This window comes from Canis lupus, chromosome 17 (genome assembly GCF_048164855.1).
Source record: "Canis lupus baileyi chromosome 17, mCanLup2.hap1, whole genome shotgun sequence".
Lineage (NCBI taxonomy): Eukaryota > Metazoa > Chordata > Mammalia > Carnivora > Canidae > Canis > Canis lupus.
In genome coordinates, this window is record NC_132854.1 from 25,258,490 (window position 1) to 25,282,689 (window position 24,200).

General features: G+C 32.1%; 1 long non-coding RNA gene across 6 annotated transcripts in view; it reads right to left on the minus strand.

Annotated features, from left to right (window-relative positions):
* LOC140608337 (uncharacterized) overlaps positions 1 to 24,200 on the minus strand; it is a 102,164-nt gene that overhangs the window by 52,902 nt on the left and 25,062 nt on the right. For 5 of the 6 annotated variants that reach the window (XR_012010351.1, XR_012010352.1, XR_012010353.1 and 2 more), the window contains exons 3-4: positions 17,954 to 17,998; positions 11,679 to 11,716 (exon numbers count right to left, since the gene is read on the minus strand). This is a non-coding gene — a long non-coding RNA (uncharacterized lncRNA). Of the gene's footprint in view, positions 1 to 1,252; positions 1,792 to 11,678; positions 11,717 to 17,953; positions 17,999 to 24,200 lie in introns of those variants that run through there. The other variant, XR_012010349.1, reaches the window with a different exon arrangement.

The following is a 24,200-nucleotide window of genomic DNA, read 5'->3' on the forward strand; positions in this document are numbered from 1 at the left end:
TAGCAAATCTATCTCCAATGTATGTGTATAAACATATAATTTTTTTAAAAAAAGTAATAGAGCAAAGAATTTTATTTGTAAAACTTTTAATAGAAAAGACTACCACTTTTATTTGTTCACATGTCACATCATATTGGAAAGGGAAAAATAATTCTTTGAGGTGTTTGTAGAGTCCTCTTTAGGAAGAGTCCTCATGGCTTCATCTGAGATTGATGAATATTACAATTTATACTAAATTTTAAGTTATACTAAAAATTATTGTCCGCCAGTGAATTACAAATAATGTCGAGGTAAAAATAGCAACATGTTATATTACTAAATTATTTCAGCATTATTATTGACATCATAGTACTAACAAGGAAACCTAGAAAAAATAAAATATTTATCTATAAGAACATTTTATCTATGCAAATTACCTTTACAAGTTAGAAAATTATCTATTTCGTTATGCAAATTACAGAGAAGTTATGTTTAATAAGAATAAATATAGAAAAACATGTTTGGGGCAGTTTGCTTATATATTTTTCCTTAAGTTTTCTTTACAAGTAATCATTTATGCAGTCTAATTTATTAGAGATTGAACTTTAGCAGTTCATCACCATTTATTTAACTTTTTATAGAAAAAAGTATTCAAGAAAGTGGAAGTTGATTTTTAAGACTTCCTTCCTTCCTTCCTTCCTTCCTTCCTTCCTTCCTTCCTTCCTTCCTTCCTTCCTTCCTTCTTTCTTTCTTTCTTTCTTTCTTTCTTTCTTTCTTTCTTTCTTTCTTTCTTTCTTTCTTATAAATCTAGCTTCAAGACTACTTTTCTCTAAATATTCCTAGGGCTACAATCAGCACTAGTACAGAGATTTCAAATCATTTGATCTACAAAGTTATACCTGGCAGGTCAGTCTTATTTTTATTTCATTCTTTTGAGTATTTGGCAGGACTAATCATGTTGATTGATATGTGGTAAAAGAAACTGCTGAGAAAACTGCTTCCAAGCAATGTGTTGGTGATGAAAATGGGGCTATTTAAGATTTTTAAAATAAAGATGGAATAACTTCAGTATTAGGAAGAAATGCATGGATTTCAGTGGGAATTGGAATAAGGCTTCTATTTGGACTGATATAGGCTAATAGTCATGCTAAATTGGAAACGTCATTAGCATTTGCTGTCAAAAGAAAAATTGAGACTAGAAAATGCCTAGAAAAGTTTTCTTCATAGTTTATTGTTGCACGTAAACCAATCTGGAAAAATTATATAAGTGGTTGTCAATGGTTACAAGGTGAAATGTACATTTCCCCTACTTTGATATGTATGATTTCACTCTTCTTAACTTTTTTGGTTAAATTATAACATGGTAAGAACAGATAATAAGGCACATTTTTAAATCACATACTTCCTATTTAAAATTATTTCTAATTTTATTAGAAAGTTATTATAGAAATGTTATAATAAAATGTATCTCTAAATGTAAGAGTTTTGAAGCAAAGGGGTAAAGAAAATACTCTGCTAGAGTCATGGAGCATGCACTGTCTTGTAGGGAATGCCATCAGAACTCCACAGGGAACATCCACCAAATTCCATGAGGAGAGGAACATATTTGTTTTATCCATGTCTGGATCACCAGGAGTTAGCACTGTGCCTGGACAAAACAGATGCTCATACATATATTGATGAAATGAATGCATAGAATGTTGCAAGATCTTGTCTTCTCCACAGAGTGTCCAGTAGACAAACATCAAGTAGTGGATTCATGAGCCAAATTTGATCTAAGTCCTATTAATGCTAAGACTGTGTTTGGTGATACTATGAAAGAGGAAAAGAAACATAGGAACTTTTGTTATGCAGAGAAATGAATTATTTCTTTTTCCCAGCTTATGTGTTTTGTAAACTTATTTATATTCTATAATTATTATATATTTATATAAATGAATACGTAAGAAGGTATGTGTCTTAGTGCTAAAATGTCTATCAATAGAGAAATCATTCCAATAAGAAAAATCCCCTTACGTATAATATCAGTACACCACTGTCAAAAAGTAACATTAGAGTAAGACCACATATTGATGCTCAATATTTTATTGCTTAGAAGTTTCAGACTTCTCCAGTAATGTTGTTTTGTGTTGTATCTGTAATCAGAAATAGTTCCTGCATATATCCAAACAAATGGTGCCAAGCTTACAACAGTGGAAATAAACCAAAACTAAAAAAAAAAAAAAAAAAAAAAACAGTAACACAGGAAATTTACAGTTTAGTGTTGCTTAGACTGGGAAACCAAAAGGGAAAAAAAAGTCCCATTTAGGGGGGATATTAACTACTTTAAAAGATTTTTCTAGGATTTCAGAAATTCACTATAAAGTAAGTATTTTTGTTTTTGTAACTCTAAATTCCAAGAATACCTTTTAATTCTATAGGACTTCAGCAGGAAAACAAATATCCACACATGTTTAGAAAAAAATTTGAATATAAGTGAATTCAAAACGAAGGGCATTCAAAGGAAATAATGAGCCTGATTTTTTTATTTTAATTTTATTCATCTATTCATGAGAGACACAGAGTGAGGTAGAGACATAGGCAGAGGGAGAAGCAGGAAGTCTGATAAAGGACTCTGATCCCAGGACCCAGGGATCATGCCCTGAGCCAAAGGCAGATGCTCAACTACTGAGCCACTCAAGATGCCTAATGAGCCTGATTTAAAGAAATGTTCCCTGCTGCCCTGCACCACCCAAGCTCCTGTGCATGTTCTCACTGACATTTAAAGGCATGTACAAGACTTTTTTTCCCAACTCACACTACTGACATACTTTTTATTTAGAAACTGCTTTTTTACAAATGTATGTGAGTGTGGCAGTTTTTCAGTAACAGATATACTTTACCTCCATACCTACACATGGTAACTGCAAACAGAGTGCAAATGGTATCAGAAGAATATGTTGGGTTATAAAGGAAATCAAAATGCTGTACTACATGATATAATCCAACATTGCTATCTCAATATTTTCCAGTAAAACCATGGAATTCATAATGTAGATGACATTAACAAAAGATGACAATAGATCTGTTACTTTGGGTAGTACTTGAAATTGTAGAGGAATGATGAGTCACTATAGCTTTGAAAATAAATAAAAATAAATTACCCAGAGAAAGAAAAAAAGGTAATATTAGAGATGAATGTCAGAACATAAAACCCCACTAAGAAGTACTTCTCAGTATCACTCAATATTCCTAGCATCTACACTACTGAAAAGATAATAGAAAATATGCCAGTAAGTCTGGATAAAAGTAAAAAAGTATTAATTTTGGTTTTATATGGTTGTGTTTTCTATGTGCAATTACTATAAAATGATACATTCTGTGAGAGGCATTAAGAAATATATGTAAATATATATATTTTAAAAAGGTATATCTGTATACATAAAGAATGATAAACATCATTAATAGCAATCTGTCTACTTTGAGTCCCAGATAAACTTCATGAAACATTCAGAGCTGTATAAAGACAATAATCTTGTGATAATTTCAACATTCATCATTAAATGTAAATACAATTTTAAATTATTTTGCTGTGGTAAAAATTCATGGATTTTGGATTTATTTTCCTAAAAATTATATGATGATAAAATAATTGAACTTTTATTTGCTATGCACATTTCAGCTGAAAACCACATTTCTTGGAGATTTATAACGATAATAATAGGAGTCAGAACATTCAAATTAATAGCAAATACTGAATGTAAAATATGGGTAAAATGCCATAGCTTTAGGAAAATCAAATTATCCCTATGCAAATGTATATTTTATTTGCCATAAATTTACAAATGATTGCATTGTCTTTCTTTGTAATAATATATACAAGTATAATCACCAAATTGTGTTGTTGATATTTTACAACATGCAAGATGCTTTCAGCCATAAAAATAGCCAGTTATTTTGCTAGCAAAATGAGTCTATTTAGGAATAGCAGAAGAACTGCAATTCAAGACAGACAAACCATTGTAAACAACAGTAAAGTTCGAAGAGACAAAGGGAAGGTCAGCTTTTTGGGTTTTAGGAGGAAATTGGGAAGAGTTGTTTGAACAGAAAGAAGTTCATTGGAGAAGAGCAAGAATGATGAGGTGGTGGTGGTTTCTCATTGGCTACAAGTGGTGGTTAAAGTGTTGTGGCTGGGGCCGTTAGAGATCTGCCTTATTTTTCTTAAAGGCAGAAGATGAAATTCCTATGCAAATGGTGTGTCCTGTCTGTTCAGGAAAACATATTCATCCGGTGGTTAGGCCCACTACAAGGAGCGGTACCTTTGGGAGAGCGCCCCCTTCAGGGCTTCCCAACCCCACTTTAAATGAGGTTTCCTTGATTAGTGTTCAAAATTCGAATACCGTAAAGTTCTTATTCTTAACTAAATTTCAGCCTGAACTCATCATCTAGAGGCAGTCTCTTCACCCCTCATCTTTAAACCAAGTTACTTCTTAAATTTAAGCTTTGTTTCAAGTGTAATTGTGAGTGAATAAATTAATCATGTGCTATAACATAAGAGAGGACAATAGGCCTCAAGGGAGAGGTGAATGCAAATGAACTGAAGAATGTAATGTTCAACTTTACTGCAATATTATGATTTGCACTTGAGCAGATGAGAAATAGCGGGGGTGTGCAATCTGAAAATCATCAGTACGGTTAGCTCTTCCCTGTTCCCAAACTAAAAATCCATCAACAATCTGAATATCAGAATATAACTCCACACTCCAAAAGCCTTTAATGGTGCAAACTCATCTGTGCTACTGCTCTATGTACAGCATACCAAATGTACCTATTTAATTATTTAGTACCTATGTAAATTTGTGTGTATGAACTTGTATCTTGCAAACACCTGCTTCTAACATGCATAATGTAAACATAGTCCCAAACGAGAGGAGTTGTATAAAGGATTCCTCATAGATTTTCCAATATACTTCACCCTGCTATTTTCGTGATGTTGCAACTGTGTCTAAAAATTAGAATATAAAATACATGTAATGAGTTTTATATTTTTTATTGCCTAAAGCAGATAGGTCACAGAATAATTTAGATGGCACTTACATTTTGTTATGTTGACAGTTTCCAGAGAGCAATGAAATGGAAGCTACTTTCACCTATGTCTAGCATGTCAGGAATATTCCATATTGGCTCAATATATAAAGAGATTTTGTAACTTGTTAGTGATATCTGAGAACCATCTGGAACTTATATCTTCAATACTGGGTTTTGAGTATTTAGGTAATTTAGCCAGAGACAGTAGAATCAAATGTGTCCTTGATTTCCCCTACTACTGCAGAGCATTAATTTGGTAGATGTTAAATTATTTTTTTTTATGTTCTTGAGTAATCCATGGAATATACACCCTACAACCTAGACATCTGTAACTAATGCCCACAGGAGACAGTGGGGGAAAACTCACCACAACTCTACAGCTGTAGATCTAGATTAGCCCTAATTTCATAAAGAGTAGAAAGAGAGCATATATGTGGGCTGAGAGGAGAGAAATGTATAGAGGGGGAAGAAAAAAAAAAAACTCAAGGTGCTCCTCCTAGATAAGGTATAAAGTTTGAAGCTGCAATTACAGATTATTTTGTAATGTAAGAAAGAAGACACATAGCTTCTTCATATATATAATTCCAAAGGAAAGAGATTTTGGGTTTAATGAGGCATGTAAATAAATTCATTTTTATGGTAAGGATAAAAATCAATCAGAAGGATGTTGAGGATTTAGACAACAAAGACTTCACTACTAGACTGTAGCAAAGCAACTTAGCATGCTATTTTTCCTGGAAGTGTATCTCTCAAGTTCCTGGTTGGAAATTCTTGCTCAATCTTGTCTTCAATTAAAAGATTTTGTTGAATTTCTTTTGATTTATGATGCTATGAAATGTAGAGAGGATTGTCTGTGGCACAAGAGGACTAACTCAAAAGCTCATTATCAATAAGCATTAGGTGAGTGAGCTTAGAAGAGTCATTCAAACCCTAGAGGTTTCAGTTCTCTGTGGTTTGCAGTGATAACATTTGTTTCAGATTTAGATAATGAGTATAAATTGCACATCTAGCATAGGGCAAATACCAGATACTACAGGACTATCATGGCATTCTATGATAACACTCTTTTAATAAGACTTCCATTTTTAAGATAAAATATATACAAGTTATTAAATTTTACTCAGTGATGTCTGCAAAATAACCCAGATGTTTGCTATTCTGCCCTTGAGTCCAATGACCCTTGATTATCAATAACAATTACGAACAACATTTTGGCCATGTGTTCCTATCTTTAGTGCTTCTCAACAAATAGTATTGAACAACTGACCACAAAAACCTAGGTTAAAATATTTTCATAGAAAATTTAACATTTTATTGAGCATTGTTAGTGGTATATACTTTATATAGGTTATTTTAAAAGCAGATCCTCTTTTCCATATTTTTCAGATTGTCACTGAGGCTTAAGAAGTTTAAATAGATTGCCCAAGTTTATAAAGCTACAATTTAGGCTCAGGTACAATTAGGCTCCAGCTTCCATCTACTGTGCAACACAATATTTCTGTAGTTGTGTGGATGGACAATAATGAGCTGGAATGCCCCACAGATCCCTTTAGCATCTTGTTCTTGTGGATTCTGATCAAAAGAGATCTCTAAATATAATGAAAAAAATTCCAAAATGCATGGTATTATGTCAAGAAAGGTGTTTTCAATTCTATCAAAATTATGATTCTTGGATTACACAAATAGAAAACAAATTGCAAATGGAAGACAGCTGGAGATCTAGATTAGCCCTAATTTCATAAAGAGTAGAAAGAGAGCATATATGTGGGCTGAGAGGAGAGAAATGTATAGAGGGGAAAAAAAAAAAAACTCAAGGTGCTCCTCCTAGATCAGGTATAAAGTTTGAAGCTGCAATTACAGATTATTTTGTAATGTAAGAAAGAAGACACATGCACTGCTTTTCCTTTCATTAGATATTAAGTTACCTGCATCATATTATTGCCACAGATTTCAGATCCTTAGAGATAACACTTGCTTTTATCTCTACATTTCCCCCTTTCCACAGGGCTAATTTATCTTCCTCTTCAAGCTCTGATATTTCTTGTTTTCATTCTTATCCCACAAAACTGCTCAACTCATTTCTATTCTATCTGTTCAACATTTTTTTTTAATCAATATATATTCTATTCTTCTTTTTCACCTTTGGGTAAAGGACTATATCTGACCTCCAAGGCGACATAAATGGTCTCTTTTTCAGTACACTTTTAACAGTACTTCACTGCCTCCCTTACACTCCCACTCCTGCTTTGCCTTCATGTGTTCTGAGCGCAAGCCATGTACTCCATGCTTTCAAACATGGTCTTCTCTATGAACGAAATCTCTCCTCCTTATCTACCCCATTTAGTTACATCAGACTTTTAGGTCTCAGCTGCTGTGTAATTTGCTCTGGAAGGACTTGCCTTTTTCTCTTGGCTAAGTTGGATCCATCATTCTTTTGTATTTCCACGTTTATAACATTTATTACATTTAAATTATTTGTTCGTTGTCTTTGTCAAGGAGGGCAGTATTTTTTTTTTTTTTTTTTAATTCACCAGAGCATTCTGAGGACCTGGCATGATGCCTGGCATATAATAGAAGCCCAGCTCAATTGAATTACATTTTTCTGTCATGAAAATTCTACATACATTGACGTGGGCACTGAAGTTAAATTTAAAAAATATATATATAACATATGCACTACAATATGTGAATAGAATGAATGATGTATGCTCCATGCTGTCAATTTAATTTATATCCTGGCTTACATATTTCTATTTCTCCATAGTTGAAACAAATTATACTTATATTTTGATGGAGTTCAAATGGTGGTAATTAAGGGTACAGTCTATCACTTACTCTTGTGGACAGACCCAACAATTTAGATAACTGGGAACCCAGTGAGCTTTGAATTATTTTTTCTGTTGTTGAAGAGAAATTCAGATGCACATAGTTTACACAGAGAGAAAAGTTATAAGGTTGGTCACATACAAATTTTAAGATAAATATTTGTTATGACAAATGGCAAGATAATGAGTCTCTGCTAAAAACAAAACAAAATGATCCCTCTTTATTACAGGCTCTCCACTGCACTGGTACATATAATTAAGACAGGAAAAGTTTTTATTAAATCCTCTCTGAATTTGCTTGATTATATTCTGCTTTTAAGCAATCTGTAATCTATTCAGAATCTTTTTAGAGATCTTGAATTTGATTGTTTTAATTATAACTCTGAGCTTCACATAAAAGCTTGGTTTCCTTTTCTGTAATGGTGGGGAATCTAATGGCACACACACTCATACACTCATGATAAAATCCATGAGTGGTTATGCCTGATAAACAAAAATTGACTCTTTCCTTCCATTTTTTTTTTCTTTCTTAAAATACATGCCTCAGACTATCAAAGTCAAAAACTCTGGTTCTGCTTCTTCTTAGACATGAGATTTTAAGTAATTTCACCATAAACCTAAGTCTATTTCCTAGTCCATAAAAAGCATATATGATATTTCCAGGTCACTTTCTTGGTTAGTTTGCTTAGTGATAAAAATTAAACAGTGGCTAGAGAAAAGCTTGGATAATATGAATACTGTCATATAGGGATCCCTGGGTGGCGCAGCGGTTTGGCGCCTGCCTTTGGCCCAGGGCGCGATCCTGGAGACCCGGGATCGAATCCCACATCGGGCTCCCGGTGCATGGAGCCTGCTTCTCCCTCTGCCTGTGTCTCTGCCTCTCTCTCTCTCTGTGTGTGACTATCATAAATAAATAAAAATTTTTAAAAAATACTGTCATATAGATTTAAAATAATAAAAACTTAGTCATTTCTTTTTTCTACTCTAACCTACTCACAACAATGTTGTTGACCTTTATAAATAAGGGATCCTGTAAGGATCTGTGCCTAGTTATTTATTTATATAGACATATTTCTAGGCAGAATTTTTACAGTGAATTTAATTCCCCAGTCAATGACTCATTTTAGTATACTGTTGTAGAGTTTAAATCCAATATCCACATAAAATACATTGAGTCACTTTTTTAACAAAGATTTGACAGCACAAGCAGGGGGAGCAGCAGGCAGAGGGAGAGGGGGAAACAGACTCCCCACAGAGCAGAGAACCAAACATGGGGCTCCATCCCAGGACCTTGGGATCATGACCTGAGCTGAAGGCAGATAGTTCTCCGATGGAGCCACCCAGGTGCTCAGAGTCATTCTTTTCTATGCTAGTCTACACCTGTAGTTCTCCAACTATACCATGGAACAAACTTACCTTCAGAGTTTGCCAAGGAAGAAACTCTGGAGGTGGGACCCAGTAACCTAATGAGGTTGATTTTTTTTTTTCTATGCAAGTTCCTCAAAGCGATCTATGCTGCTACTCCAGTGGTAGCATCTTGAGAACTAGTGTTCTAGCAGTGCTTCTCAGGTTTTTAAGATTTTAGCAATGGCCTGGCTTTATTAGCCCAGTTATTTCATTGCCCTGAGGTATTCTTCAACATCGCTTTTCCCCCTCTCCAAAAAAGAAATAAGAATTGAGATTCACTGCTTTAGAAGCAGTGTTTCTTGGCACACCTGGATAGCTCATGGTTGAGCATCTGCCTTTGGCTCAGGTTGTGACCCTGGGGTCCTGGGATCGAGTCCTGCATCGAGCTCCTCACAGGGAGCGTTCTTTTCCCTCTGCCTCTGTCTCTACCTCTCTGTGTCTCTCATGTCTCTTTTTAAAATCTTAAAAAAAAAAAAAAAAAAAGCAGTATTTCTCAATCCCCTTGCCAAGACCATATCCAGTTAAATCAGAATCAAAAGGCAGGATTATATATTGTCATCTAAAATACTCAATACAATTTTATCATTCACTAGGAAAAATCTATTTGAATAACAAATAAGCACTGTTTATCTAAATCATCCCAACCTAGCTATATGCTGTTACAGATATCTAAGGGTTACAATGATCAGAGGTGTAGATTTTTCTCCTTTCCTGCCTTTAATTCAATCATGGGATTTTATTTATGAAAAAAACTCCTCCTATTGTGAGCATTCTGATGCAGACAGTAACTAGTATACCAAGATTGTGGTGCGGTTAACCAACTAAGTATGAGAAATAACTTTCCCAGGTTCCATTTCTTTATGATAGAGATAAAATTCCCGAATTTGTAACCATCTGAAAAAGTAATTGCAAGTATCTTCAAGGCAAGAGGACCCTTAATAATCACCTTTGTTCCAGTTTGAGATTTTGGAATGTCTTTACCTTTCCTAATACATACTTACCCTGATAATAAAGCTTTGATTATGTACTTTCATTATGGAACAATAATTATGCTGCCATGGACTTTTACAGATCATCAGCATATGAGATTTGACATTTCATAAATGCTTCTCAACAAAAGAGTACATATGTATTTCCAATGTTTACGGAATAACATCATTTCAGGGTATAATACAGAAGTGAAAAAATTATGATGAAAGAAAAATTGTACTTTTAAAAATAATTTTAACTCTTATAAGCTTTTGTAAAATATAATAACCATGTTGGTATTCTTTAGATGCATATCGCGTATTCCTTAATCATTCATTAAATCCCTGTATTATAAATACAAGGATAAAAAGTTTTCTGTCTTTGAATCATTGATAAGTGGAAATGAGCACTTTTAGAATGTGGTTTTTAAGTTATAAGTCCCGTTAGATTTTTAGAAAATTTAAAGATCTAAAGAAACAAAGTGGAAAAAGAAAAGCCATCTTAACCTAATACAAAGATAGTAGCTTAATTATTGTATTTTTTTCATTTTATTGCAGATTACTAAATATTTACTATCCCTTTATTTCATTTTAAAAGTTTAACATAAAAAAATCTCATCATTTTTCATAAATATTTTAATGGTAATTAGAAGTAGCACTTAGATGTGTTCATTATATTTAATGTCCCATTTGGTAAAATCCGTATTAATTTTGATCAAGTGTTTTCACAACACAAGGAGACAATTATTTTTATATCTTTTACAATGAAGTTCAAAAAGCCACTCTATGTTTTTTGAAAGATTTTTTAAAAAGTTGCAGTAGTCTGCTTCTAATACTTGTATTAAACATTTTTAAACTCAGTTTAATATATAAAAATGCATATATATGTAATTAGTGATTTCACACCTGTATAACTATCATGCTGTTCAAGAAATAGAACATTACCAGCTCCATGGATGTACCTTTACATCAAGTTCCAGGTATTAGCATAACTTCTTATGCCATAGGGTAGTTTCACTTGTTTTGTAGCTTTATCTTTTGTGTATAGCACACACACAATCTAGCTCCAGATACCTTTTGAGTGAGATTTACACATCTTTTTACCATAACCAAAAGCAGTGGTTGGTTCATTTCCACTGATGTTTGCTACCCAAATGAATATATATACCTAAACTTCAGTTTGACTCTTAGCTGCCAATAATCAATGGCATAATATGTACATGTATAAAAATGTGACTAAATTGTCAACTAGAAACTGAATAAGGTTTTAAATAACATAATGGACAGAGAATGTCCATTTGCTATGTTATTAAGTATTCATTATGTTTACATAGTCTCCATAAACTATTAAATTCTCAAGCATCTAAAAGCTTTAAAAATATATAATTTTGCTAATATATAATACTCTAAAAATATAAGTCAAAACACATACCATTTTTGCCTTAATATCATGAATTCCCACTTTCCAACCTTAAAAACAATGGTAAGAAATGGTTATTAAATGATCTCTTTATCATACAGGTTTTACATATTGATTTAGGGAAAAGAATAATCATTTTTTGTTAAGAATTGTCTTAAATAGTTAGTGATTCTACATGTAATGAAATAGGTATTTATGAAGTTAACCAAATAGGTAGTTGACAATTAAGAGTTAATAGACAAATTATTAATAAAGTATAATGTATTTATTATAATAAAGCTGAAATGAAATGACAGTTATACAAATACAGATCAGTCAGTAACTCCACACTCAATAGCTATGGTTAGGAAGATTCCAGTAATGCTGATTATCTACCCATCTTCGATCTAACTCCCCCCGCCCTTCTCTTATGAAGTGAACCTCTGATCATACATGATGCCATGCATCTCAAGGGAAGCATGACAATATTATAATAACATTGTTTACATTATAGAATGTGGGTAATTTTAAATATAAGTAGTCTTGAAGTATAAAAATCAGTATTATAATCATGTTATTTAGAGAATTCACATCATCCTCTGAGATTCTGTTAACAACTGACTGGCTCTGAATCATATAGGATTTTCTTGAGGTGAGCCTACAAAGAGTGTGAGCAGGTTCAATGTTGGAGATCCAGTTTACCATATATTAAGTGAGAATTTCTAAGATAAAGTAAGCTAGAAAAGAAATAAATATAAAAATAGAAATAGCACCAATAACAAAATAACTTTTTCATTTTAGATAAATTTGTGGTTCTATAGTAGACACTTTTCAACTAAATAAAAAGTACAAAACCAACAAATATTTTAATTAAATCTATAAAATGATATTTATATCTAGTTATATTTAAAATGTCAGCCTGGCTTCAAATTGTAAACTTACAAGTTACATATACATATTATCTAACAAAAACATAGACATACATATTACCAAACTTGAAAGTTCCCATACTGTTTAAAATTTATGCCTATACATATATTGTGTTTTACAAAAGTGTGTTTCAGTGAGCAGCTGAATTACACAAATGTAATTGGACAACACAACAGTGTACCAAAATTTGATAAGGAGCCCCGGGACTTATTGCACATTAATTTGAGAAATGCCCACTGAGGCCCATTGTTAGATCCAATGAAGTCTTGATCCATTTCAGTATAGGTGACTTCTTCACCATCATTGGTTGGCAAGCCTTTCACGGGTAGTCCCTTCCTACCATGATTAAGATACAGGATAAGAAACAAGTGTCTTCTTGGCATTAGAAAAGACCGATAAATTGGGAAACACTTTTTCACTTCATATTTTAGTTGCTGTTTGAACACAGGTTGCATCTTCTAATAGGCTTTAAGAATTCAGCCACTGGAGACAAAAATAATACAACAAAATTTATATTCCTTGACTACCCTTGATTTGTATTAGAAGGGCTTATTATTTACCCTTGCTATACATGAAGAACATTGCTGGTCTAATTTTTGAGACTTCCTTTCATAAAGAAGAAAATCTTGCCTTGCTGCTCTCAGCTTCATTGAGAGAGATATATAGTCTGTAATATCTCTCTAGGTTTAGCCTGGTTTAGTGGAGTTTATTAAAATTTCAATTCTCCAATTTTTTTTCTCCCTCTCTCCCTTCTCTGTTTGTACCTCTCTTTCTCATGGTTGCTATAGAAAGACCGATTCATTTGACCAATGTGGACATAGATTGTCACTGACATCTAGTAAATAAGTGCTCTGATTTCCATTTTATCCATAAAGACATAACCCTATAGTAAGTCAATGTCTCTATTATCACATCAGATCATAGCAATATCATAACTTTACTATTTCCAGAAATTCATTTTCAACATTTTTTTTTGTATATGCAATTTAAAGACCTAATTTTCTTAAATACACATGTGACTTTGTTTGGCTTTAAATTCTGGCCAAAAAACATTTGTACTATTATTGTTGTCTTTAAAAATCTGATACAACAACCTTTATCATAGTATCAGAATTCCATTAGCATTCTTTAATCTGGAATGGCTTTTGCATAACAAATATATTAAAGTCATAATGTAGTTTTTCTAATGGTAATGTATACACAGAAAAATAAATTTTCTTGGTAGGTAGAGAATGTATTTTAATGGATGTTTAAAGAAACCATGGTAGAACATATTATTAATGTCCTAAGAACCATAAGGAAAGGATAACATGTTAAAAACAGAGACACAAAACTTGATGTCAATACCTATAAACAATTATACAGATTATGAAGATGTGTTATAATGTTTTAAATTCTAAGGAACACTTTTTAAAAATTATTTATTCATGAGAGGCAGAGAGAGAGGCAGAAACACAAGCAGAGGGAGAAGCAGGCTCCATGCAGGGAGCCCGTTGTGGGACTCCATCCTGGGTCTCCAGGATCATGACCTGAGCCAAAGGTGGATGCTCAACTACTGAGCCACTCAGGTGTCCTTAAGAACATTATACAAGGTTGAGCACTCTATTTTACCACATTCAAATATTAAGACAGGATATACAGAGATACTTAGAGAATCTATGTATGTAATCAGTCTGTGCTTCCAACAAGAGTGTATTTGTAATGTATTATACATCAATTATACACATTATTAATGTATAACTCCTTTTGAAAAAGATACCATTTTCTCTTCAAATTTGATTAATGCATTCTACATAACAGTACCATAATTTTCATTTATGACTTCTACGATATTCTTTCACAGGAAATTATGTTAACTACATTTCCTATAATACTACCTCAACTAAACAGCTTTAAAGTTACCCTGCTGTGTAAATGTAAATATGTTCTACCCATGCTGTTTCATGCTGCTCTGTACCCCTATGCTAGAGTAACTTGTGCATTCCAATTGTCTGCAATAGATGGCTTAAATATATTATTGGTCTTTAAAAACTGGTAATTTAAATATTAACTAAATGATTATAAAATATTTCTGTAAATAATTATTTAAATACCAAATTTTACAGAGTGTTTTAAAAATATGTGCCCCATAAAGAGTCGGGGGAGGACTTTAGTAATTTTTATGTTATTTTCCACATACTTGTGCATGTGTGTGTTATAATCATTGGTATGGTAGACTATTGAAACTGACATAAATTCTAATCTCATTAAATATTAACTTATTAGCTTACCTTAACATCAAACATGAACTTATTCAATTGTGTGACTTTGGGAAAGTTTAACTGCTTTGTAGCAGTTATATAGATTATTATTATTATTATTATTATTATTATTATTATTTTGGCTAATGAATAGTAGGTGTGATGAGAGGACTGATTACTTGATACTGTAAATACACAGAACTTGGTTTCTAATAGATGCTCAGTAAATGGTACCTAAAATAATTTCCATATTTTCAAGGTAAAAAAGTCTTATCTTTCTGATACTCTCCTTTGTCATTTCTCCCTTTAGTTCTTTCATGATTTGTTTTATTAAATACATGATACCGCATCAGATTTTTGCTTTGTTGTTAAAGAGCATAGTTGGAAAATAAAAGTAGGTAGCTGCAAATCAAAACATAAAACATTTATTTTCATGTGCAGTTTAACTTGCATACAGTGCAGGTACCAAAATAAAGATGCAGGTGTAGGTTAAAGGATTAAGTTCTGTGTAAGCCATAAACAATTGGTTTTTGATAAACATTATATTTAACCACATTACATTTAAGTTGTTATAATATTAGCATATAAACTTAATGGTTTTATTTTGTAAAAAGCAATTGTAATGTACATTTCATTAAAATAAAGCTCTTTAGACATTTCTGAAAGAGAGAGAGAGAAAGCTAGATTTCTTTCAGTCATGGAATTTTCTACTCTGAATTAATATTAAGTCATTGAAGTATATCTCCATCCAAGGAAGTAAAATTAGAATAATAGGAACACTAATATTTGAGTTTTCTCCATGTTGCTTTTCTATTTTTTAATCCATTATTGGCTATTTTATGTGTTTATCTTGTGAAAGTAAATTCTTCAGTACTTCTAGGCTAAGAGTTTAGGGACGACTGGGTTTCAGCCTCATCCTCACAATAAAAAGAAATATATTTGAAAACTCTGGGACTTCACACCTTGCCTGCTGTCTGAAATATTTTACTCTAAGGGTATTTCAAGTGTCTGAAAATAATTAACTTCAGAATATGTACTCTTATTAAACTTAGACTACCTAGCATTTGGTCAAATTGGTATTTTCTTTCATCTAGATTTTTTAGCTTCTAACATCTTCAAAAAGTATCTGAGGCCATTTTTGAAGGAAAATGTAATTCACATTCCATAATAGTCTTTTAAAGAGTCCAATTCATTTGGTATACTAAAGTGGGACAACTACCATCACTATTTAATTCTAAGAAATTTTCATCACCCTAAAATGAAACCTGTACTCATTGGCAGCTACTCTTCAGTGCCTTTTCCCCCAAATCCCTGGTGATCACTAATCAACTTTGTCTTTATGGATTAGCCTATTCTGGCCATTTCATGTAAATGGAATCATAATACATGACCTTTTATCTGGCTTCTTTCACTTAGCCTCATGTCTTCAAGGCTCGTCTTAAACTCATTATAGATAGCAAGATTCTTAATTTTGCAGCACAGTCCTTACTGGTTTAAGTAATGCTCAGACCATTTCAACTTCTGAAAAAGTTTGATTTATTGCAATTCTGCAATTTTCTTTCAAAGGTGGAAAGACAAATGTAAGCCATGTCCCTTCTAAATGAAGTGAGTTGGAGTTCTCATCCTTCACTTTATGCCTTTGCTTGATTCGCTAGCTGTTCTGTGAGATCTGTGAAATAAAGGTGATGTCTGGCCCTTGTCTGTCACAGTTGCCTGCCAGCAACCATTATGGGCTGCATAAAAACTACATAAGATCCTTTTATCATGCACTGGAAGGTTGGCAGTGCAGGTAAAACCTTTTTCTGTCAGGTAATTCATTGTTCTCACCTTAGAACACAATTTAAAAAGGCCCAAGAGAAATGGAAAATGATCTTAATGTAGATCTAACACTTTTAAGCAGAAGAAAAAATGATGAACTGCTTTTACCTCCTTCAGAAATTTAATAGATAAATCAATCTCTAAATTTTATATAAATGGTGGAATGCATCAAAGATAAATCAAAGAGCCCGATAAGAGCAAAGTAGGTGCTGGAAAATCTCTGCGAAGTTACGAACAGCCATATTTTAGCATGCACAGCCAATTTTCAGGGCTCTAATTAATGTTGAATGTTTTTAAATAATGCAATACTAATTACAGGCAAGAACGGATACCCAGAAAAGTACACATGCTGAAATACAATTGTACAGTTGTATTACTAACCTAGTTCATATTAATTTTTTTAATGGGATACTATGGCTGAGAAGATAAAACTTTGAAGACCTTGAAGTGAAAAATTCTCGAAGGCTCAATTTAGAGTTAATAGTGTAGGAATTTTGCTGTTCACTTCAGTTCTTTATTAGGATTAAATAGGCAACAGTGAAGGATCTTTGACAATTGATTAATTTGAATGTGGGGGCACAGATTCTAAATTTAATCCTAGTCATATTAAAGTGATATCACATTTGCTGAATAATTAGCTGAGATTCAAAAATAGAGGAAAAGCTAGGCATAGTTACCAGACAACCCACCTGTCTGTCAGAGGAATCTTGGAATTATAGATGAAAATGGACTTAAATGCCATAAATATTCTATACTGTGTGAACTCCAGGACTTCTAGGTCCTACCTGGGTAACTTTAAATTAACTAATGATGTTTGTTAATAATAGCATCAATAGACAATTGTGAAAACTCAAGAAATGATATTTTTAGGGGCCGGGTACTTTGCTTGGCACATGATTAACTCTTGGCATTACAATGATAGCTTCTATTTGTTGTCTTTCAAGTTGGATCTTCATGTTAATTTCTCCCACCTGAAGTTTTAATCCAATTAACCTCATTTAATTCAATCTTTATACTTTCTTTTATAGTCCAGCTTTTAAAGCTAAGCCTAGTAAAGTAGAGAATGGATAAGCTAAAACCAGAAAACTATAAATGCACTGGATTCTTATTCCAGCAGTGGTACCTTTAGGGTATGTTTCAGAAGTTCAACATCTTCAAGGGCTTTTAGGCTAATGAAGAATAATAGCAATTTTTAGGAAGACTAACAAAGTTGACTTTACAAATTAAACTTTGGTTTGAATTGGGATTCACCATTTTGTTACTCTTTTACATTTATTAGTATTAATAATTTTCAAGGTTAACGTAAACAAGTAAACTCACATTTTTCTCATTGCTTTCAGGTTCAGTATTCTTATGTCATAATGTCTGTAAGATGTAGCAAAAGAGGTCAATTACCTTTCCAAAGTCATAAAAATAAATGAATAAATAGAGCCATAAAAATCTAGTCTTTATTTAAGCATTTCGTTTCCTAAAATCATTTATGTTAGGACTTGGTAAAGAGTTCAGTGAATCCATAAAACCTACCATCCATGAATTTGTAATTTAGTTTTAACTGAGCTACGCTTTCATCTTTTTTTTCCTCCTTATCTTGCAAAAGTTTGGTCATTTGAGATCTCCCTGGCACCTATGTCAGAGACCATATTGAAGCAAAGAAATTTTAGCTAATAGTAAAAGTTTAAATTTTTGTATAGAGAGATTAAAGAGATTAAGCACAATTAAAGTTGGAGATTGTCTCTGAATTTCTCTTATTCTCATACCATTCTACTTGTTTGCATCTAGCATACAGTGAATAACTTCCTAATTTTGAGATATTTACAGGTATTCAAAACAAATGTCCATATTTTCTGTTAGGAAGTAATGGCTTGAAAAAATAACCACTGAATAAATACTAGGGTGAAAAAGTTTCTAAACATACCAAACTGAATCATACCATCTATAATATTCCTAAAAATTAGTAACTTTTATCATGGGGATTTGTCACATTCATATTTAAGAGACTGAACAGTGAAGGTGGTATTTTCTGCATGGTTACAGGTAAATTTCTTCTCTTTAAATTGAAATCACTCTTTGTTGTATTTTGATCTCTAATATGTTGAAATTTATACAGGTGTTTTTTTATATACAGGTTTTGATTTTCTAAAGAAAACTCAAAATCAAATACTTTAATATTTGTTGGTAGATTTTTAGAAAACCACATTTTGGTAGGGTGCTTAAAATGATTTTTGTACACGAGTGTTTTAGAGTTGTGATATCCTTTCAGTCACTAACACTAGAAATCTTTTAACCCTCACCTTAAAGAATGGTCTAAATTATTCTATCATATTTACTTATTGCCATCCTGCTCCATTGTTCATTTAAGATTTCATAATGCCTTATCTAGTAGTGGTCTAATTGTTCACTCAAAATCCAATTTCATTGTCTGTTTATATACTCTTCACATTGTGGCTAGTTATTGTCCTAATGAACAGTTTAGATTGAGCTACTGTTTTACAACTGTTCAGTGAATATTAAAAAACAAGCTTCTTAAATTTACATACAAGGCCTTTTGTAATATGTCACTACATCCTATCATCTTTCTGTTACCCTCAAACCTGTCTTTGAGTGTTTATGACATGCCAAATTATCTATGATCTTAACAACACTGTGCTAAATAGGTCTAGTTGAAAATGAGTATGAGGAGGGTCTGACCAGTTGTCCCAGACTGGACAGCTAATAGTATGGCCGAACTAGAATGCTTACTAGGCTAGCTTCTTCCAAATTTCAGCCAGATTTGTGATTTGCCATTCTCTGAAAATTGAGGCTTATAGTGTTTTCCAATGCCTTTTCTAAAACCCTTCCCTTTTTTCCTTCCTTCTCTACTTCTTCAGAAGCTGTTATTTTCTAATGTTGAACCCAAATTTGAGATTCTAATTCCTTACCCAGATGAATAATTCCATCTTCCATAATCAACTGGAATTATTTATACACATAGTACCATGATAATATGTCTATATTCTATTAAAGATCGAAGGTATCTTGAATACAAAAATTATATTTTCTTTTTCTCCTATATTTCCATTCATGATTAGAAACACATCTTTATACTTATATAATCTGAATGACAAGCAGATTCAGTATGTTTAATTCCATTTACTTTTATTTTTTTCCTAATTTATACAATAGAAATTTAATGATAGATTTCAAGTACATTACTTATTATATTTTGGATTCTTTGTGACAACATGATTTTCTAAAGTTTGAGGCAATATTAGAATAGTATCTACTGAGTCTCAGAATCCTGCTGCATACTAATACTGATTACATTGTAAATCTTGGGCAGAAACATTATAAATTAGGACCATCAGGAATTGAAAGAATATACAATCTCTTCAGTAATTAGTATTTTCTTTAAGCTCTTAGCTAAGTTTTGGAAGAAAAAAACATGTTTCTTCAAAAATAACATTTAAATACATATGTCCTTGTTTCTATATTAAAATATTTGTTAATATATTTCTAAAGTGCCTCTTTGTAATATTCTTTATGAATGATATAAATTGATTGTAATAACAATACAATAGAGAAAGTTTTCTCAAATGCACACGTAGTATGGTAAATGTATGTAAAGCATAGGTTTCTAGAAGTCCCTTCTAAAAAGAACAGAAAACTCAAATATTATAAGTATCATTTTCAACTTTATGTTGGTTAATAAGAAGAAACGGAACTAGATTAGTTATTTTTCACATAATGTGTGAATTTCATAAATACATTATAGAACTAGTTTTTGCAAAGCAGAAATAATAAAACATAAACAGTACTTTGATAACCAAGAATCCAAACCACTTACATTTTATGGTACATCAAAATTCTAAAGACTAGGAAAATCAAAAATTCCTGAAGATAGTTGGATTTAATTTTTAAGTAGTGATAAAAAGCAAATAATTATAAAAATCACTAGATAGAATAGTCATAGAATTAAAATAATAGTAAACATACTTGGTATTTAATTCAGCAAACTAAGTTTACCTGTGAAAGTGCTTTATTTAATATTTTTATAATTCACATAGAATTCCAGTTCAGTAAAATTTAATTAATTTCAGTACTAATTTTTTAGAATTAGTTACAATTTGTTGGGGGTTGCAAGGATATGTGCCTATACTAATTATATAAAAAAATTTTATAAGGAAGTAAATGATTTTTAAATGCACCATATATGATGACTAATATATTGATTGATTTTAAAAAGCTTTTAAATTAACATAATATGCTGGGACAATTTTTATTAGACCAACTTTACTGATCTAATAAAAGATGTCATTTATTGAGTATTTATGACTTGCCAAATTATCTGTAATTTTAACAACACTGCTAAATAGGCCTAATCGAAGAAGAGTATTATGAGGTTCTAAAAAGTTGTCCCACACCAGACAGCTAATTATATGGCTGAATGAGGATGCTTAACTAGGCCAGCTGATTCCAAAGCTGATGAATAAATAGAAGCTTAAAGGATTCCTTATAGTCTAGGTGAGTGGCTATCTCAGATTCAGAAAGACTAAACTAAAATTTCCTTGTCTTGATATCAACATATTGAATTAAAATGTCAATGACTCAATATAATGGATTTTTTAAATATTTTCCAAATGACTTTGATGATCAGCAAAATATGAAAATCTAGGTAAAGATGGTAGCCAAGGACACTACAATTAGCCACTGAATCAGAAAGAAAGTATGTATTTTATTTCTATCCTGCTATTTAAAAACTGTTAGGCAAGTCCTATAATTTTTAATGAATTGCCATGTGGTGTCTCCTTTGTCTCTTCATTTCTTGGTATGAATAATGCTGGCTACTGATGGCAGGAAGTGGCAAGTACTACCAGCAATGCTGGGAAATCACCCCAAACCAACATCAGTTCTAAACCACTACAAAATCTTATTTCACAGATGCTTCTTTAACTAGTGCCTCAAAAACAAATAGCTTGCCCCCTATTCTGCATTCTGGATTATGTTTTGTGATGTGTCTTTCATAATTTTCCAGCAATAATCCTCAGTGAGCCTTGGTTAGGCAGGCTATAGGACCATGGTCCTTTTTTTTTCTCTAAAGGTGAGACATATTTTAGTGACATTTTCTCCCTAGCACTCAAGCATCAGCTCCTTCAGGCTGAGTCAGAAGGTGATCCAAATGACTTATACTCCAGTACTTCTTCCTGATCCTGAGGATTTTTAATGGCTCATATTAAATACTGTAGCCACCTTTCCATGACAGTGAATTCTTTTCCAGAGGTTGACTTGATATCTTCTCTAACTCAGTCCCCCAAACAACTTCTCAACTGATCTTAAAATAATGTCTATGAATGATACAGCATTATAGTGATTACAATATACATTATTATTATTTTTTAAAGATTTTATTTATTTTTTCATGAAAGACACAGAGGGAAAGAGAGGCAGAGACACAGGCCGAGGGAGAAGCAGGCTTCATACAGGAAGCCTGATGTAGGACTTGATCCCGGTACCCTGGGATCACACCCTGAGCCAAAGGCAGGTGCTCAACCGCTGAGCCACCCAGGTGTCCCAATATAGAGTAAATTATGAGCTGTACTCTATATTGTACACTATGCATATTATATATCTAGTGCATATGTGTATTATATGTATATACACACATAGAATTTTTTTTTTTATTTAACTTTCATCTATCCCCCATTTATTTTGCAGCAAAAAAAAATTATGAAGTGGTTGTAAATTATTAAAATTGTGTGGAGTAAGACATTAAGACAGAGAAGTTAGCTAATTTGCCCAAGATAAAAGAGTTAATATATTACAGGTGAGATTAAGGATCTAGGCATTTTGGTTTAGAACTAACATTCTTTATGGTGGCAATATTTATATTGTCTGTCTCTGCCTTTCTTCTTTCTCCATATTAAATTGATATAGTCATATAAATGCAATATATGCAACTGTTTCATTTAAATATGAATGAATAAGTCTAAAGCCACAAAAGAAGATGTGTTACTATTCAAATGGTTTAAGTATATTAGCCTGAGGATTTCTTTTCACTTTGGATGGTTTCTTATAAAAGGTCAAGTTAATAAAAATTACTTACTCTTTCTACTCAATTAGTCATATATGTATAATATATCCACCTTGTGGTTGGTACTATGTTTGTCAGATTTTTAAAATATAAAAGTAAAACAGAAAAATCTTATTGGTGATCTGAGAGAGCTTTTAGTTTTACTTATGGGCAAAATTAACACAGATTAAAATTAGATGTCAATAAAGTAATAAATTATATGTTCTACTCTACTACCAAAGAAAAGGCAAATTAATTTTAATTATCAATGAGGAGATGGGACTTGAGTTCAATGCTGAAGGGTGGTGGGACTCTAAAATCATCAAAATACATGGAATTTTCTAGAATATGTTTTTTGAATATCCTATAAATACGAAAATGTTTACATTTAGGATGATATATTTGGAAAGAGATAAAATGGAATAGATCTGGTGTGAATTCCCAGGCACTGCTCAGTAATATGGAGTGATTCTCATTGCATACATAGGTTTATTCATTCAGAAATAATGTTGAGTGATAACATTTGTGCAGCGTCCTGAGCAGGTTATGTTTTCTGTTGCTGAACAATTTTTACCTCCTTTTCTAATGGTAATATAAAATTCTTTTAAGATAGAAATTATATATTAGCTCTCCAACCATATAGAGCCTGCAAATGGACAAAGTAGCCTGGATGAAAGGGAGATTCTCAAGTGTAAGCAAATTCAACCATGGCCTACATAATTACAAAGAAATAGCTTAGGAGAAAAATAAAATGGTGTCTCTGTGTGTGTGTGTGTGTGTGTGTGTGTGTGCATTTTTCATTATTTGCACATAAAATTTAAAATACTTGTGATGGCAAGAGTACTTACATTTAGTTCTTATTAAAATTTTTTTTAGCAGATTCTGATTATTACTCTTACGCTAGGAGTCTAGAGACCTACATAATTTTAGCTGTAGTTAAAACAAAAATAAATTTTTGTAGTTTTGGTTTTCTAATTACACATAGGTTATGCATTTAGAGTAATGAACATTTTCACTTATCTAAATAAGTGACATTATAAAGACACAGATTAAAACTGGTTTGCTCTACATATACTGTAGAGGAAAAATAGTAATCAAATTACTGTAATGAAGATGCACTCTAACAGATTCAATGAGGATTTTACTACTGAGTAGTTGATAATCTTGAGTGATAATGACTTTTGTATATCTACCAAGCTTAATCTTTAAAAAATTAGTGTTCTATCCTTTATAAAAAGATCTAACCTTATGTTAAATAAATATTGTCAAGATTAATATATTTGTCATTTTGACCTCAGATGTCCAAATTGCAATGTAATCACAAAATATTTCTAAGGACATTTTAAATTAAGGGAGGAAATACATAATTGTAGCATTCATTCATGCAAAAAGCAAGTAGAATAGATTGATTTGAACATGAAGGTAAGTTAGAGAAAAACAAGCAATGTTCCTCATCTAAAAAAAAAAGTCTTGTTTACTTAAGAGTAATCATAAAAATAACTTCCATAGAACAAACACACA